Below are 14962 nucleotides of genomic sequence, written 5' to 3'. Positions count from 1 at the left end.
CTGGAAAAAACCGTAGCTTTGACTAGATGAACCTTTTTTGGCAAAGTAATGTCTCTGCTTTTTAATATGCTATCTAGGTTGGTCATAACTTTTCTTCCAAGGAGCAAGTGTCTTTTAATTTCATGGCTGCAGCCACCATCTGCAGTGATTTTGGAGCCCCCCAAAATAAAGTTTGCCACTGTTTCCACTGTTTCTCCATCTATTTGCCATGAAGTGATGGGACCAGATGCCATGATCTTAGTTTTCTGAATTTTGAGTTTTAAACCAACTTTTTCACTCTCCTTTCAGGATTTCCCAAACTGCTCTATGAAGCATTCCTGAGTTACTGAGACATGTTCCTCTATTTTACTTTTAAGAGGTTCTAAGTTTGAGAAAGTGCATTAAATAAAGCTTAAAAAGAATCCACCTGCAGTGCGCAAGACCTGGGTTCAATCCTTGGGTTGGGAAGATCCCCTGAAGGAGGGCACAGCAACCCACTGCAGTATTCTTGCCTGGAGAATCCCCATGGACAGAGGAGCCTGGTGAGCTACAGTCCATGGGGTCACAAAGAGTTGGACACAACTAAGAGACTAAGCACAGAACAAACAAATTATCACTGCAGGATTCAGAACCATTTAGATGCCAAAGTACATTGTGAATGTCCAAAGTGGATTAGAAGGCATTTCCACAGGTGCTGGAGGCAGCGAGATGGCTGTGGACAGTCTCTAAATCCATCATTTCCAAGGTACAGGATGTTTACAGAGACCAGGACACTTGTCAGTTTGGCAGAGGTGGCGTCAACCAACAGAGAGTCACTTCTCTTTGGAGGCAGGATTGCAGGGTGGTTAAGAGAACCCATGATGGCTCAGCAAGAACCTGCTTGCAATACAGGAGACATGGGAGACCCGGTTTCCTGACTTCCCTAAATCAGGAAGATCCCTGGAGAAGGAAATGGCAACCCACTCCAGTATTCTTGCCTGGGAAATCCCACGGACAGGGGAGCCTAGCGGGTTACATTCCATGGGGTCACCGAGGAGTCGGACATGACTGAGTGGACTAAGCAGGCAAAGAGCACTGCCCCCAGATCACTTGCTCTGTGTGAATCCTGGCTCTGCCAGCCACCTTCCTGTGCCTTGGTGTCCCCGTGTGAAATGGAGCAAGCCATCTACCTCACACAGCTGTGATGAATATCCAACGAGATCCCGTGTGTAAAGGACTTGGGACAACTCTTAGTATGGGCATCAAACATAGCTCATCCTATTCTCGTAACACACAGAGTTCTCTTTTTCACTGGAAAAGCTAGTCTTAAGCTCTGAGTCCTTGACAGTATCTAACTAGAATTTTTACCAGTTATGTCTTCATCATATTTACTAATTGATTATTCCCACTAGTGATAAAACAGTTGCTTTACAAATGAATGTATTTAGGGACTTCTCTGGTGGTCCAAAGAACTGATGCTTTTGAACTGTGGTGTTGGAGAAGACTCTTGAGAGTCCCTTGGACTGCAAGGAGATCCAACCAGTCCATTCTAAAGGAGTTCAGTCCTGGGTGTTCATTGGAAGGACTGATGGTGAGGCCGAAACTCCAATACTTGGGCCACCTCATGCGAAGAGTTGGCTCACTGGAAAAGACCCTGATGCTGGGAGGGATTGGGGGCAGGAGGAGAAGAGGACAACAGAGGATGAGATGGCTGGATGGCATCACCGACTTGATGGACATGAGTTTAGGTAAACTCCGGGAGTTGGTGATGGACAGGGAGGCCTGGCGTGCTGCGATTCATGGGGTTGCAAAGAGTCGGACGCGACTGAGCTGAACTGAATTGGTGGTCCAGTGGCTAAAATTCCAAGTTCCCAATGCAGGTGGCTTGGGTTCAATCCCATGACAGGTAACTAGATCCCGCATGCCACAACTAGATGATCCCACGTGCCACAACTGAGGCCCACTGCAGGCAAATACTTTTTTTTTTAATGAATGCTTTTAGAAAGAAATACTTCAAATGTATGAGAAAGAAAAAATATTAAGTGAACAAGTGCAGGTGGTACACAAACATAGAAAAAATGGTAACTAGATAGCAAAAATTATGAAGATGGTATACGTGAGCCTCTGGGTAACGTAACGGAGGGACCCAGTCTGGTCTAACGCTGCTCATGGAAAGATCACACAGTTTCTGTGTTCATCAGAAGGACCTCCCTGCACCACAAAATACTTCCCCTAGTTTTAAAATTTCTGCTAGAAAACTTGAATGAAAGATTATAGAAGAATGATGATTAGAACATGAGTATTTCTTAAATTTGAAATTTAAGATCTGCATTCTTAAATGTTTCAATACAGCCAAACTGTTCAAATAAATACAACACAAATTTGGGGAGATTCAACTTGTGAGAACATGCATATGTTTTAGGAAGATCTTACAGGTATAACATTTTTTCTCTGGATATTTTGCTGAAGCTGAAAGTGAACCTGCATGTTTCACTCATCAGAAATGGAAACAAAATCTCACTAACCGATTTGGTACACATTGAACAGAACAAATGGCTTTGTTTTATAGTCACCTGGTCCTTGAGAAATCATGGCATGAAATGAAGCTGGGTACAGGCCACGTGCCCAGGGAGCATGGACGGGTAGAAGTAATGCTTGGCAACCAGGGATACAGTCAGTCTTTTCTCTCCTGCTCCAAAAAACAGGTCAAGACGGCAGCTGAGCTAGTGAAAATTCTCTCCAGCAATACAAAGTGGAGAAAATTGTTGAAAAAATAAGAAAACAAATCCACCATTATTTTAAAGTCTCTGAAAACTGTCCTGAGAACATAAGAAATAGTCATTCAAGAAACGAAGAAATAGTCATTCAAGAAAATGCACTAAATATAAGCTCAGCCAGCATCTGTGACCTTTGAGCCATGACCTCCCTAAACCCTGCCCCCGCCCACCCCTCCAGGTCATGGGTCCTTTATTCTGGGCAGACGTGGCCAAGAAGATGGAGTTGGTCTCTCCCCTGACAGCTGTCTGGGGCTACAGTTTCATCTTGGGGAGATCGGGCTGCCTGCATCTCTCAACCTCCCCAGGGTTTGACCACAGAAGCTCTATTTCAGGCAAGAGGGACCAAGAAACCAGGCCCTCCTTCTGCTCGTGGGCTGAAGCTTCACCACAGGCAGGATGGGCCAAGGGTACCTGGCTGCGAGTGCCCCCGCCCCCGCTCTCAGGTAGGGTGCAGATTCCACTCCAGGAGAGGAAGCCAGGAAGACAGAGCTAGCATTTCCGCCTCCCTAGGGTGTCACTCCCAGAAAAAGAGGGTCCCCACCCTGAGTTCCAGGGCAGGGCCCAGAGGTTTGTCCAGGGGAAAGGGGGCCATACAGCTGAAGGTCTCCACAGCTGTGCCTGACCAGACTGACCTTCTCAGGAACAGAGCCGAGGAGCTGCCTGCCTCAGCAATAGGGACCTGGGGGAGAGCGCTGAAGGAGGCTGGTAGCTCCACCATGCGACTCAAACAGCAGAGTACTGAAGAACCTGGAAGTGTCCTTCGGGGATCACAGTCAGTTCTGGGGGTGCTTGGGCTGCACCACTCAGGGATGGGGGAGGCTTCAGAACATCCCCAAGCCACAGGCAGACCCACTAACCCAGGGCAGAGGCTTCACTGGCGCCACAGGCTGAGACACAGTCTCTGAGCGAATCCGGACTAACAGTCAGTATCCCAACCCGGGGCCACTCCTAGGAAGCCAGGCTCGTGTCTAAAATCACACTACTCCTGGGAGCCTGGAGACGTCATGTGCACGGGAGCCCTCTCAGGAGTGATCACAGAGGGAACTCCAAGCTGCTAGTTCCTGGCTGAACGTGGACCCCAAAATGTAAATTCCCCGAAGTGTGATTGCAACCTGCAAGCTAGACATACATCCACCAGGAAAGGTAAAAATGTAACTGATGGAGGGGCTGAAGCACAACTTTTTAAAATTAACTTATTTTAACTGGAGGATAATTACCTTACAATATGGAAGCACAACGTTTAACCAATAAGTGACTTATGCAAAACCAGAGCAGTCCCTCTGAAAGCTAAAAGGCTAAAATAACAAAAATAAGGGGGAAGATAAGCCCATGCACCTATGGTCACCTAATCTTTGACAAAGGAGGCAGGAATATCCAATGGAGAAGAGACAGTCTCTTCAATCAGTGGTGCTGGGGAAACTGGACAGCTACATGTAAAAGAATGAAATTAGAACACTCCCTAGTGCCACACACAAAAATAAACAAAATGGATTAAAGACTTAAATGTAAGAACAGATACGATAAAACTCTTATAGGAAAACATAAGCAAAACACTCTCTGACACAAACTGCAGCAAGATCTTTTTTGACCCACTTCTGAGAGTAATGAAAATAATAACAAAAATAAACAAGTGGGACCTAATTAAACAAAAGCTTATGCACAGCAAAGGAAACCATAAACGAGATGAAAAGATGACCATCAGAATGGGAGACCATATTAGCAAATGAAGCAACTGACAAGGGATTAACCTCCAAAGTATATAAACATCTCATACAGCTCAATATAAAAAAAAAATGGGCAGAAGACCTAAACAGACATTTCTCCAAAGAAGACATACAGATGGCTAACAGAGGAAAAGAGGCTCCACATTACTAATTATTAGAGAAATGCAAATCAAAACTACAATGAAATATCACCTCACACCAATCAAAATAGATATCATGAAAAAGTATACAAAAGTGTGGAGAAAAAAACACTCCTGCACTTGTTGGTAGGAATGTAAATCGATACAGCCACTATGGAGAACAGTGTGGAGGTTCCTTAAAAAACTAAAAATAGAACTACCATATGACACAGCAATCCCTCTGAGCATATACCTAGAGAAAACCACGATTCAAAAAGACATGAATCCTAATATTCATTGCAGCACTATTTTCAATAGCCAGGACATGGAAGTAAACTAAACTGTCCATCAGCAGAATAAAGAAGACGTAGTACGTATTTACAATAGAATACTACTCAGCCATAAAAAAGAATGAAACTAGGTCATTTGTAGAGATGAGTACAAAAAAGATCTTCACAACCAAGATAATCACGATGGTGTGATCACTCACCTAGAGCCAGACATCCTGGAATGTGAAGTCAAGTGGGCCTTAGAAAGCATCACTATGAACAAAGCTAGTGGAGGTGATGGAATTCCAGTTGAGCTATTTCAACTCCTGAAAGATGAAGCTGTGAAAGTGCTGCACTCAATATGCCAGCAAATTTGGAAAACTCAGCAGTGACCACAGGACTGGAAAAGGTCAGTTTTCATTCCAATTCCAAAGAAAGGCAATGCCAAAGAATGCTCAAACTACCACACAATTGCACTCATCTCACACACTAGTAAAGTAATGCTCAAAATTCTCCAAGCCAGGCTTTAGCAACACGTGAACCGTGAACTTCCAGATGTTCAAGCTGGTTTTAGAAAAGGCAGAGGAACCAGAGATCCAATTGCTAACATCTGCTGGATCATGGAAAAAGCAAGAGAGTTCCAGAAAAGCATCTATTTCTGCTTTATTGACTATGCCAAAGCCTTTGACTGTGTGGATCACAATAAACTGTAGAAAATTCTGAAAGAGATGGGAATACCAGACCACCTGACCTGCCTCTTGAGAAATCTGTATGCAGGTCAGGAAGCAACAGTTAGAACTGGACATGGAACAACAGACTGGTTTCAAATAGGAAAAGGAGTATGTCAAGGCTGTATATTGTCATCCTGCTTATTTAACTTATATGCAGAGTACATCATGAGAAACGCTGGACTGGAAGAAACACAAGCTGGAATAAAGATTGCCGGGAGAAATATCAAGAACCTCAGACATGCAGATGACACCACCCTTATGGCAGAAAGTGAAGAGGAACTAAAAAGCCTCTTGATGAAAGTGAAAGAGGAGAGTAGAAAAGTTGGCTTAAAGCTCAACATTCAGAAAATGAAGATCATGGCATCTGGTCCCATCACCTTATGGGAAATATAGGGGGAAACAGTGGAAACAGAGTCAGACTTTATTTTTCTGGGCTCCAAAATCACTGCGGATGGTGACTGCAGCCATGAAATTAAAAGATGCTTACTCCTTAGAAGGAAAGTTTTGACCAACCTAGATAGCATATTAAAAAGCAGAGATATTACTTTGCCAACAAAGGTCCATCTAGTCAAGGCTATGGTTTTTCCAGTGGTCATGTATGGATATGAGAGTTGGACTGTGAAGAAGGCTGAGTGCTGAAGAATTGATGCTTTTGAACTGTGGTGTTGGAGAAGACTCTTGAGAGTCCCTTGGACTGCAAGGAGATCCAACCTGTCCATCCTAAAGGAGATCAGTCCTGGGTGTTCTTTGGAAGGACTGATGCTAAAGCTGAAACTCCAGTACTTTGGCCACCTCATGCGAAGAGTTGACTCATTGGAAAAGATTCTGATGCTGGGAGGGATTGGGGGCAGGAGGAGAAGGGGACGACAGAGGATGAGATGGCTGCATGGCATCACTGACTCAATGGACATGAGTTTGAGTGAACTCCAGGAGTTGGTGATGGACAGGGAGGCCTGGCATGCTGCGATTCATGAGGTCGCAAAGAGTTGGACACAACTGATCGATTGAACTGAACTGAACTGAACTGAGTGGACCTAGGGACCTTTGTCATACAGAGCAAAGTAACTCAGAAGAGGAAAACAAGTATCATATGTTAACATATTATCATATATATGAGGAATCTATAGAAATGGTAAAGATCTTTGCAAAACAGAAATAGAGGCTCAGATGAAGAGAAAAATGTGTATTGACACCCAAAGGGGAAAGGAGGTGGTAGAATGAACTGAGAGACCGGGATTGTCTTATATACACTCTTGAGACTATATCACTGTGGACAGTGACTGCAGCCATGAAATTCAAAGACACTTGATCCTTAGAAGGAAAGCTATGACAAACCTAGACCGCGTATTAAAAAGCAGAGACATCACTTTGCCAATAAAGGTCCATATAAAACTATGGTTTTTACAGTAGTCATTTGGGTTGTGAGAGTTAGACTATAAAGAAGGCTAAGCACCAAAGAATTGATGCTTTTGAATTGTGATGCTGGAGAAGACTCTTGAGCGTCCCTTGGACTGCTGTTAATCCTAAAGTAAATCAACTCTGAATACTCATCGGAAGGACTGATACTGAAGCTCCAATACTTTGGTCACCTGATGCGAAGAACTGACTAATTTGAAAAGACCCTAATGCTGGGAAAGATTGATGGTGGGAGGAGAAAGGGATGACAGAGGATGAGGTGGTTGGATGGCATCACTTACTCAATGGACATGCGTTTGAGCAAACTCTGGGAGATGGTGAAGGACAGGGAAGCCTGGCATGCTGCAGTTCACAGAGCATGACTTAGCAACTGAACAACAATGAACAGATAACTATTGAGAACCTACTGTATGGCACAGGGAACTCTAAGTGCTTTGTGATGACCTAAGTGTGAAGGAAATTCAAAAAAAGAGGGGATATATGTATATGTACAGCTGATTCATTTTGCTGTACAGTAGAAACTTGATAACACAACACTGTAAAGCAAATATACTCCAATAAAAATTAAAAAAAAAAAAAAAGATGGAGCACAGGCCCAGCTGAAGCAGAGGAAGCTGGCCAAACAATGCAGGGGAGCACGCCAGGGACCACACCCCCTGCAACTGGATCTGGAGACAATCGTGGGTCCCCGGAGTCACCTCCACTGTTCCAGTCCAAATATATTGTTAAAGCGGCACACCTCCCCTGAGCCCCACCCTTCCCGAGAGGTACCTAGAATGGACCCCTGCATTTGTTCCCCCTAATACCCGGCTGCAGCAATACACCTTTCCTAGGAATTCCTTCATTCAATTATTGGGCATCCCAAGAACCCAACAAAGATCTGCAGTAGAGCACAGGGAACTATACTCAGTATTTTATAACAACCTATAAGGGATAAGAATCTGAAAAGGAATTTATATGTGTGTGTGTGTATGTACACACACACACACACACACACACACAGAGAAAATTGAATCACTTTGCAATACTCTTAAAACTGGGACTTCCCAGGTAGCTCAGTGGTAAAGAATCCACCTGCAATTCAGGAGCCTCAGGAGGCATGGGTTCTATCCTTGGGTTGGGAAGAGCCCCTGGAGGAGGGCATGGCAAGCCACTCCAGTATTCTTGCGTAGAGAATCCCATGGACAGAGGAGCCTGGCGGGCTACAATCCATGGGGTCACAAAGAGTCGGACATGACTGAGCAACTGAGCATGCACGCACACACACCTACAGCTATTAATAACACAACATTACGAATCAACTAGACTTCAATTTAAAAAATGTAAAATCACTGGGCACTCATTAGGTACTGGGTGCTGTTTGGCACTGGAGATTCAGCGCTGGCTAAGGCAGGCCGGGCCTCTGCAGAGAGACGATTTTCTCGTGGTCAGAGGCCATCGTGTTCACTCTCACCCTGGATTACCCTCCTCTGGCCCCAGGCCCTGCACTCTCACATCCCGGCTACAAGCCTTCGGCTCAAGCTGTTTAGAAAGGTTCCTCTCCCCAGAAACACCTTCACCTGCTAAATGCTACCCGCTCCTCGCAGCCTCCCAGGATTTCCGAGGCAAGACGGTTCCCCTCTTTCTTATACTACTTAACACTCCTGTGGCCATCGCGGCCACACTTCTGCCTCAGGGTTCGTTGTTCACAAGCCTCTCTCATCTTTAGGAACTTGAACTCATTGAGCACAGGATCTGGGCCTGATTCCGATGCCTGAACCTTCCCCACCAATGCATACTGGTGAAACCAAATTCCACTCGACCTGTAAGGAGCTAGTGGGGAGAAAGTGAGGAGCACACATGCCCTTTGCTGGTGCTCAGTATCCACCTTCAAGTCCACCGTCACCGCATCTCCTGGGAGAGTACAATTACACCGGTGACAAGCAGCTAAAGACTGGTCCAGTTGCCTTCCTCCACATCATCCCTAGTTCATGGGCGAGCTGGTTTTTTTCCAGCCCTGGCACGTGGTCAGTGTCGCCCAGCCAGGCTGAAGGCATAATGAAATCCTTCCAAGTGCTTTGAACTGGGCACACTGTGTTTATACAACTACATGCAAACAAGCTAACGTGATGGCTTTGCTGAGCTTTAATGGTGCTGGGTCAGGAAATTACAGTCTCTCTTCACATTTCACTGCAGATTGGTTTGCATCTCATACGGAAAGAATCTCAGTTTGGAATCATTCCCTTCGTGTGGGGGGGGGCTTGCTTTAAATGAGGGGGTGTGAAAGTGGGTGCTTATGTGAATTTTATTTCCTCCTGAGAGACACATATGAGGGTGAGGGGCTGACTGTCTGTGTCTGGGCTGCACCAGAAAATGCCACTAACTGTGTGCAGGTGGCGTGCATGTTGTTCAGTCGTGTCCTGCTCTTTGTGACCCTGTGGACTGTAGCCCACCAGGCTCCTCTGTCCACAGGATTTCCCAGGCAAGAATACTGGAGTGGATTGCCATTTCCTCCTCTAGGTGATCTTTCCAACCCAGGGTTCAAACCCATGTCTCCTGCATTGGCAGGCAGATTCTTTACTACTGAGCTACCTGGGAAGCTGCTAAGTCACTTCAGTTGTGTCTGACTCTGTGCGACCCCATAGGTGGCAGCCCACCAGGCTCCCCCGTCCCTGGGATTCTCCAGGCAAGAACACTGGAGTGGGTTGCCATTTCATTCTCCAAGGCATGAAGGTGAAAAGTGAAAGTGAAGTCGCTTAGTCGTATCCGACCCTCAGTGACCCCATGGACTGCAGCCCACCAGGCTCCTCTGCCCATGGGATTTTCCAGGCAAGAGTACTGGAATGGGGTGTCATTGCCTTCCGTAGCATAAATAGTAATGATAAAGGATGCTTTCTCTTGTGTGCAGGCTTGTCTCTCAACCAGTTCTGCCAAGCCCCATTGACCTTGCCAAGACTCCACGGACATGGGCCAGAGGTGCAGCTAGCACAGGGTTAGAATGAGCCTTGAGCTTTGCAGTCAGAAGCCTGGTTACAGACCTAGAGAGCATCTAACTAGTCATGGATCTGGGGAGTGTCCCTGGGCTTCTTTAGGCCTTAAACTGCTCCTCCACACACTCAGCAACTGCTTGAGGTGCCTCCCAGGGTTAAGTTGAATCTGGGCCAGTCCATGAGGTTGCAGTCTCACAGCGACAAAGCCACTGAGCAGACCCACCCACACGAAGACAATCATCTAACCACACTGACCCGCATGTGAGTTCTGACCCGGCTCTCCGTGTGATAACCCTGCGTCTGTCACACGCTGGCCTGAGGTCATAGGGTCTGGCCAGGGTGATGACACTGAGCCTCTTACTCATACACAGTATTAGGGGCAGTCCCTGGAACCACTGTCTCCTTAGCTACAGAGGATCAGAGACAGTTAATGAACCAATCTGTGAGGTCACCAGCCCTCCAGCATTTTATTTTATGTTATTTTTAAACCCAAGTGAAAAGAACTAAATGTTCAAGTTCTGTAGTGGAGAGGTCGGAAGAGTGATCCTTTTTCTGCTCAAGGGTGATGCCTTGTAAAAATGAGGCAGGCATTCAGCACAGCTAAAGGACAACCATCCGCCTGGCTTTATGGGAAATGGTTACACCCTGGCGTCCCTTCTAGAAGACTGTTCTTAGAACCTGAGTTTTGAAAATGTGGACTGACTGGATGTTAATGTGAAGCATTTCTGAGGCCAGACTCCCCAGGCAGGATCCAAAGTGGACTCATGTCACATCATTAGGATTGTAAAATACAGATGTTGACCATGTTGCTAAGAAGGATCATATCAGTAGACACCTTATTTTTGGCATCTTACGTCGTCTGGTGCTACAAACATTCCCATACAATGTGCTTCTCAAGTCTGCCTCTTCTGCACATATGCTGAGCCCATGGCAGTGGAAACTGGACCACCCTGAAGAGCAATTAGGAACAGCTATCAAAAGCTGCCAGTTGTCCAAATTTTAATCCCGCTCTCAGGAATCTATCCCAACATCATAGCTGTTTTTGTTGTTCAGTCGCTCAGTCGTGTCCAGCTCTTTGTGACCCCATGGGCTGAAGTACCCCAGGCGTCCCATCACAGAGAAACGGTCAAAGATATGTTTCCAGCAAAAATGTAAAGCAACAAGGGGGAAGTGACTTAGAGATGCATGATGGAAAATATCACTACCATGACACTTCTTAAGAATGTTTTATAGTAACATACAAAATTTTTTGCTACAATTTTAAGTGGAAAACTGAGGTTGCAAGTACTATGTATAATATTTTTTCAACACTTGTGAAGACAAATAGACAAAAAGATGCAAGGCAAAATGCTAACAGGTTACTTTAGATTTGGGAGAGTGGGTGATTTTTTTTTTCCTTTCTCCTTTTCACTTTACTCTGCTTTCCAAATTACCTACAACAAGCTTTATCTTGAAATTATAATAATAAAAAAAACTGAGTGGCCGTTAGGTCAGGGGTCCCCAAGCTCTGAGATCTAATACCTGAGGATCTGAGGTGGAGCTGATGTATTAATAATAGAAATAAGGGGACAATAAAGTGCATTTGAATCATCCTAAAACCATACCCCCGGCCCAGCCCACTGAAAACTTGTCTTTCATGAAACCAGTCCTAGGTGTCAAAACGGTCGGGGACCACTGTCTTAGATGAGTACTCCTCCCTCAGTGGTGACTACTTCATCCCCCTGTTCATCCCCACCATGCCTTTCTCTCGGCAGATACAATGGAAACAAGAAAATCAAAGCCACAAATTCACTTCTGCTCGTAATAACTCCTACAAATGTTACTTCCCATATTGACCAGTGTAATGGAGAGTTTCAAGATAGGTAGGAGCAATATCCTACCTAATTTCAAATAACTCTTTTGAAGATAATAGGAAGAAACATGGCAAGGTGGACATCCATGGACCATGGCTTAGTTCTGAAATCCTAAGCATTACCCAAGAGCCAGGTGAAAGCGGACTATCCCAGCACAACTCCATCTTCCGGCCCCGGTGACTCCACTCTCTCCGAACTGGCTTTTCACCTGGTGAAAGCCCAGAACTATAGAAAGATTGCAGCATCATGTCTCCTTACTGCCTTACTAAGGCATCATAAAATAAGTCAAAGTAGTGCTAAGGAAAATCAGAGAGCAGATTCGAGCCTTGGGACTTTTGGGCCACATCCAGCATAGGAGCTTTTCCTGGAAGTCTGCCCTGTGGGGCAACCCTGAGTGTGCTTTGCATATTACACAGCATAGGAGGAAATTGCGTATGACCTGCTGGAGCTGAGGATGGAATCAGAGAGGAAGAGACGGCTACAGGGCATACACAAGGCTTTTAAAATATGTACAAAGACACACAGAGTCTGCAGAAGATACCCCAGAGTATTAACACCTCTGAATGATGAAATTAACTGGTATTATTCTTTTCCCTGTGATGCTGTCCCGCATTTTCCAATCTTTGTATGTGCTGTGCTTGCAAGGAAAAGAGTTATCTTTAACATGATAACTGAGGGATATGCATAAAAGTCCATAAAAAAAACTCAGAAGGTGGTGGGGTAAGAGATAAATCTTACTGTCTTTGCATTTTCGAACTGTTTTGCAATAAAACTGCATTCCATTTTCCATCAGAAAAAAATATAATTATTTAAATGAGTTCTCAATGGATTATGGAGAAATGTTTTGTTTTCACAACTAAGATGAAACTGGGGGAGTGGAGGGAAGGATTTTTTTCAGTGATTTGTTTGCTCTGGTTCATTAGGAATCCACCTCCAGCTTGATGCTGCAGAAATTATTTACTAAACATTTATTAAATAGTGAGGACTGCAGAAATGTTCACTTGTTTCATTTATTTATTAACTAATATGTTTATGACTACATTAGTCTCTGTCCTTAAGAAACTTTCTGTCTGGCTGAGAATGTGTGCTTAGTCACTCAGTCGTGTCTGATTCTCTGCGACCCCAGGGACTGTAGCCCACCAGGGTTCTCTGTCCACGGGGATTCTCCAGGCAAGAATACTGGAGTGGGTAGCCATGCCCTCCTCCAGGGGAAACTTCCCAACTCAGGGATTGAACCCAGGTCTCCCGCACTGCAGGCAGATTCATCTGAGCCACCAGGGAAGCCCCTTGCTGAGAATATAGAAGAGTTAACCAGCTATTACAAGTCCTTCCTCAACACCCCTGGGGGCTTCGTTCCAGCACTGTCCACCCCCCACTGCCCCGCTCTGCACCATACCCAAATCTTAGGACACTCAAGGCTTATATAGAACAGCGCATTACAACTTGTGTTCTGTATCCAAGGGTTCTGCTTCTATAGATTCGGATGTGCGGCTGGCTGAATCTGAGCATGCGGAAGCAGAGGATACAGAGAGCCAACTGTATGGAATAGTGCTGGTTCCTAAAATTTAGCATGGATCAACTGGGGGTGCTTCTTAAACCATAGGTGTCTGGGCTCCACCTTCAGACTCTCTCTGAGTCAGTCAGTCTGATCCCAGATGATGCTGACCTGGGCTTCACCCTTGGAGGACCACCGCATTATAAATACTTGAAAGAGAGGTACATAGGGTACTCTGGGAGCTCAGAGTTGCATCCCCATCAGATGGTGTGCTCCTATTGAAAGTGGAGATGTGGGAGAAGGGGGAGGATAGGACCACAAGGCAGGATTAGCAATCCGTCCTTGATACCTTACTAGGTAGATCTCTAGGCCAAAGTATTGGAGCCTCAGCTTCAGCATCAGTCCTTCCAATCAATATTCAGGTTGGCCACCTGATGTGAAGAGCCAACCTGCTGGAAAAGACCCTGATGCTGGAAAGACTGAGGGCAGGAGGAGAAGGTAGTGACAAAGGATGAGATGATTGGATGGCATCAGCGACTCAACAGACATGAGTTTGAGCAAACTGGGAGATGGTTAAGGACAGGGAAGTCTGGTGTGCTGCAGTCCACGGGTTGCAAAAAGTCAGACATGACTTAGTGACTGAACAACAACAACAAGAAAAATCAGATATTCTACCTCTTCTGAAAAGGATAGGTTTCCACCTATAGGCAGCTAAAAATTGGCCTCAAAATAAAAAGGACCCCCAAAGTACAAACAGTGTGTGAAAGCCACGAAGTAGGCTGAATGCCTGTACCCCCTCCGAAATTCATGTGTTGAAACCTAACCTCAAATGTGATGAAATGAGGAGGAAGGGGCCAATGGGAAGTGATGAGGTCATGAAGGTGGAGCCCCCATGAATGGGATTCGTGCCCTTATAAAGAAGCCCCAGAGAACCTTTGTTCCTTTCTGCTACATGAGGACACAGTGAGAAGACGGCCGGGTCTATGAACCAGGAAGAGGGCCCCCATCAGACAGAATCTATCAGCACAGCTCTCTTAGTGGGCTGCTAAGCCTCCAGAACTGTAAGAAATAACTTTCTATTGTGTATAAGCCACCTGCTGCTGCTGTTAAGTCGCTTCAGTCGTGTCCGACTCTGTGCGACCCCATAGACGGCAGGCCACCAGGCTCCCCCGTCCTTGGGATTCTAGTCTAAGGTATTTTGTTATAGCAGCCTGAATGGACTAAGGCATACCATTAGACACGTGAAAGCATAAACCCGCCACTAGTGAGATGACAGACCACTAAAATTCAAGCCCTTCAGGAAGGAGACTTTGATAATAATACCAGCACACTTAGAGCCTACAGAGACCCTTTCCAAATGCTTCTGTGTGTGTGGGCAAGGGAGGAAGAAATGGACCAGCATCCATGATGCCGGAAATGGTAATAAAACTGACCATGTTGGGTAAAGCCTTTGCTGAGCATGCAGTGACTCTGTTTTACAAGTGCCTCATGTTGCCAATGGTTTATCTAAGGCTGTGATCATAAAATGTTATAGGAGGTTCCTATATTATTAAAATAGTAAGGCCACTTATAAAATGATTTCTGGATGAAGGTCAGAAAGATGATTGCAGTGTTCCCTGTGTAGGAGTTCAGCTATATATGGACTAAAAGC

The sequence above is a fragment of the Oryx dammah genome, unplaced genomic scaffold, assembly GCF_014754425.2.
Source record: "Oryx dammah isolate SB20612 unplaced genomic scaffold, SCBI_Odam_1.1 HiC_scaffold_7, whole genome shotgun sequence".
In the NCBI taxonomy this organism is placed as follows: domain Eukaryota; kingdom Metazoa; phylum Chordata; class Mammalia; order Artiodactyla; family Bovidae; genus Oryx; species Oryx dammah.
The sequence above is the reverse complement of the archived record's forward strand: the minus strand, read 5'-3'. Positions refer to the sequence as shown.